Source organism: Silene latifolia, chromosome X (genome assembly GCF_048544455.1).
Source record: "Silene latifolia isolate original U9 population chromosome X, ASM4854445v1, whole genome shotgun sequence".
Taxonomy (NCBI): domain Eukaryota; kingdom Viridiplantae; phylum Streptophyta; class Magnoliopsida; order Caryophyllales; family Caryophyllaceae; genus Silene; species Silene latifolia.
In genome coordinates, this window is record NC_133537.1 from 147,209,789 (window position 1) to 147,214,571 (window position 4,783).

General features: G+C 40.5%; 1 non-coding gene across 1 annotated transcript; it reads right to left on the reverse strand.

The window, feature by feature from the left end:
- Positions 1-308: 308 nt before the first annotated feature.
- LOC141624905 (small nucleolar RNA R71) lies at positions 309-415 on the reverse strand. Its single transcript, XR_012534707.1, has one exon. It is a non-coding gene; the product is annotated as a small nucleolar RNA R71 (small nucleolar RNA).
- Between the last annotated feature and the right edge of the window lie 4,368 nt (positions 416-4,783).

The following is a 4,783-nucleotide window of genomic DNA, read 5'->3' on the forward strand; positions in this document are numbered from 1 at the left end:
CACCCCACTTGACCGGTAATTTCATTGCCAAATTCGCATTCATACAATTAGTTGAACGAAGTCAATTTGGAGGGATGCCTAGTGAGGATCCTCATCTACACATGGAGACTTTTTGTGACTATTGTGATGCAATTTCCCAAACGGGGGTAACACAAGATCAAATTCAATGGGTATTGTTTCCTTTTTCCTTGATCGGAGCCGCAAAGCAATGGTTAAAGGGCCTAGACAAGGCCACTCTTGGAATTGATTCATGGAAGAAGTTAGCACTTGCCTTTTATAAGAAGTTATACTCTCCGGAGAAAACCAACATGTTAAGAGCCTAAATCACCGGGTTCAAGCAAAGAGATGAAGAGTCTCTATATGAGGCATGAGAAAGATTCAAAGATACATGTCACTCTTGTCCTCATCATGAGTTAAGTGAATTGTTTCTAGTCCAATAATTTTGGAATGGGTTGTATGAAGACTCAAGGAATGTGCTCAACATGGGTTCAAATGGAAGATTCACCGAGGTAGCTGATAATCAAAATAGGGCAAAGATAGAGGAGATGGCGGTTCACAACTCTCAATATAGTAGGCCAAGAAAAGCTACTAGGGGAGGGAGACATGAAATAATTGACTTCGTCACACAATTGAGTGCCGATTTGGGTGCCCAACTATGCTCCCATATTTACACAATGAACTTGAAATTTGAGAAAGCCATAGCCAAGATGTATGAAGCCTCTCAATCACCCAAGCAACATCAACAAGTCAATGCCATGGTGTCAACATTTTCAATCCCAAATGGAGTATGTGAGAATTGTGGAACTTTAGGACATGATCAACAAGAGTGTAGGGCACAAATGAGCAAGTGAATGCTTTCCAAGCATACAAGAATGACACCTCTTACTCCAACTATTACAATGAAAACACCAAATTTCACCCAAACTTCTCATATAAAAGCCAAAATGTTCAAAATCCTCAATCAATATGCACTCCACCTCCAATGAGAAATCCTACTCAAAGACCCTTTTTTAACCAAAATCAAGGATTCCAAAACCAACCCTCTTACAATCAATCCAATGACCAAGCTTTTGATGTTAAAAAAGCGGTCCTTAAAACTCAAAAGAGCCAACAAGACTTCTTCGCTCAAACGCAAAGAGATAGCAAAGCCAAAGACACTATCATCAACAATATCCTTGCTCATACCAAGATGTTGGAAACACAAATGTCCCAATTGGCCGCTTCGAGTTCCCAAAGGCAAAAAGGAAAATTACCTCTCCAAAGTAATCCTTCTACAAGACATGAAACCATAAATGCCAATCACTTAAGGAGTGATACACGATATGAGGGACCTAAGGAGCCAATTGAAGAGGTTGTTATTGAGTAAAGTGTGAAGACAAGAGATGGAATGGAACCATTGAGGAGAAATCCTAGGGTAGTGGAACTAACTACCAATGAATCATTGAAGAAGATAAATAGAGAGAAGGCCAAAGAGGTTGAAAAAGAACCTATTGTGATTAGACTTACGTTTCCAAGTCGCCAAGCCAAACCCAAGCTTGATGAGCAATTTTGGAAGTTCATGGAGATTGTGAAGAACCTAGAGGTTTCCATCCCATTTACGGAGTTGATCAACCATGTTCCGGCCTATGCAAAATACATGAAAGACATCCTCATAAAGAAGTCCATTAGGAAGTTAAAAACTATCGCATTCACAAAGATAGGTAGTGCAATACTTCAAGGAAATTCCCCACCTAAGCTCAAAGATCCGGGAAGCTTCTCCATTCCTTGTACCATCGGTGATACCACAATAAACAAAGCACTATGTGATCTACGTTCAAGTGTGAGTGCCATGCCGTACTCGGTATATGAAAGGCTAGGAGTGGGAAAACTCAAGTGCACTAATATGACTCTACAAATGGCGGACCGAACAACAAATAAACCACTTGGGGTATGGGAAGATGTACCCGTGATAATTGGATAGTTTTTTTATACCGATGGACTTTGTTATTGTTGACATTAAGGAAGATTCCAATATACTGATCATTCTAGGAAGACCATTCTTACACACCGCCAGAGCGGTGATTGGCGTAAAGCACGGGATGCTCACACTTGAAGTTGGTGATGAAACAATCACCTTTAATCTTGGTAAGACTATGAGAGCTCCCAACTTGCATTAACCATGCTTTTCTGGTTGATCATTATAGCCGGGAAGGTGAGAAGAAGAAAGTGGACTCCTCATTCAAAGGTCAAGTCAAAGGTGAAAATCCTAACAAGAATGGCAAGGAAACACAGCCCAATTGGAAGAAAGAAGTGGATGATATTGAAGTGGCTCTATTCCGAGGGCATGGAAGTTTTCATAACAAGAATGAGAGCTTACAAAGCTCAGTCATCATGACAAGTATCAATGAAGGCCTTATTGGCCATAAGAGAGAGGAGTTTCTCTTGCCAACTCATAATCCTCTCAACATGGGGGAAGAAGCAAAGGAAGTATAGGATCTATGGGATGACGAGTTTGACGGATTGGTTAATCCTTACATTGGAAATGCTATGATCCTAATCATGGCTTTGTAGACCCTTGTCACCATAACTTTGACTCGGGTTCCTACACTAATCGAAGAAACTATGTGGCGAGGTCTACACATGACTTCTACCAAGAAAATAAGCAAGCCTTTGATCACTTCTACAAGGCGTTGAGCAACATCAACAACGCCCTTGCTTTACCCCCTTGACATCTCTCAAAATGAAGGAGAGATTGGTGGAGTCCTCCCTAAACCACCATTTGCAAATATGCTAACCTCTTAACTTGCATTTCATTTTAATTTCTACATTCCATTATTTTTGCATCGCATCTTATATGCTTTGTTATAGAATTTTTGTGACATGAGAGCAAGTGAGGGAGGGTTTCTACTGTGTTTGAAATGTGTAGTGTATGATGATCAAGTGTGGGGAAGGAATTGTTTTGGCTAACCAAGCCTTTGTAGTGCAACCCAATGATGGAAAGATAGGAAATGAAGGATCAAAGTAGTGGGAAAGAGATCCCCATGAGTGGACCCGAGCTCGTGGGGATTAGAGCAAAGAAAAGAGGAGCTGCACTGCAATCTAAGTGAGCTGGAAGCAGGACGGGCGTCCTAGAGCTCAGCCCGCTCGTCTCCAAGTCAGGACGGGCGGCCCCAAAGAACAAAGAAAAGTCCTGAACCAGAATCCGCCCGTCCCCATATCAGCTCGAGCGTCCCTACCTGCTGTTAGACTTAAAACACGGGATTTCCTACTTTATTTCTCATTTCTATCTTCTTCACTCACACACACAAACACATTTCCCTCACTACAACACTCAACCAAATCATCAAAAACCTCCAATACTCAACAAAATTCATCAAAAATCATTGCAAACTTGCTCAAATTCAATTCAAAACACTCCTTTGTCAACATTTAGACCTTCAAACATCAAAATCTTCCCAAAATCAATCAAAAATTTCTAGGGTTAAGGAAAATTCTAAAACCCCCAATTTGATTGAGAAATTGATTGAAGTTAGAAGAAAGGAAGAGCATTAAAGCATATCAAAGGTTTGTTGACATCAATTATAAGGATGAATCATCATGGCAAGAACAAAAGGAAACACTCATGCATCAAAATCCCCAAATCTATCAAAAAGGCAAAAAGTTCTAGCATCCAAGGCTTTGGTGGTGGTGGAACAAGCTAGAGAGAAAGCAATGGAGCCTATTGAGGCCATTGAGGAGGTTGCTACTACACTACCGGAGGTCGAACAACTCAAGGACTATCCGGAGGTAACTTTCCTTTCTAATGAGCATAGAATTGCATTCGAATCCCTTGCCAAAAAGAAAGTCATTGCCACTAAGTTTGTTTGCCAAGATACTTTGGAAAAATTGGGAGTGCTTGATAAAACAAAAGCATTCTTCGAGTCTATGAGCCTATCTACCTTATTTGAGATGAATGAATTGACTTACCCCTTCCTTACCTTGGAATTCATTAGTTCTTTGAGAGAGTATAAGTTAGAGACTCGTAGATATGTTGAATTTCGGCTTGAGAACCAAAGTAGGAAACTGTTTAAGGACCATTTCGGTAAGCTACTTGGACTTCATGACCCTTGGGATTTCTTCAAGAAACCTATCAATTTTGATGCCAAACCCCTATGGAAGGCGATTGCCGGAAGAGAATTGACCATATTGAGATAATCCAATGCCTTGTATATCCCCATCTGGGTATTCGTTATTGGCATAGGTCCATAAGTAATACCTTGGCCACGAGAAAAGAAGCAACCTACATGACCGAACTTGACCTTGCCTACTTGGAGTCTAAAATGAATGTCCATGGGAAATCAAAGAATGATTAAAATATTCTCCAATTGTTGTTGGAGAGGTGGATGGACATCAAAGAGGGAAAAGAAAAGACGGCTTTTATTGTTAATGAAAGCTTGATAACAAGGTTGGCTAAACACTTTAACACGAAATTCAATGAAAACAAAGCTTACAAGCCCGTTAAAGGTAGTAATCTCCTTGATATAAGCACATTGATTCAAAAATTCTATTGGGTGAGGCATGATAACTCCGCCCTGGGATATGAATGGATAATCAAGGGGCCTTGTCTTGCCAAGGAAAATTTGCCGCATTTCCACTTGCTGAAACAACTATCTTATCCCCATCTCCAAAATTGCCAAGACCATCATCAACCAACAACAAAATCCAATTGAAGAGCCCTCCTCCATTGTTATACCGCCTTATCCCTTTGCCTTTGAAGAATTCACAACAAATGACCCAAATGTTGTGGAAGGCAATGATTATTTGA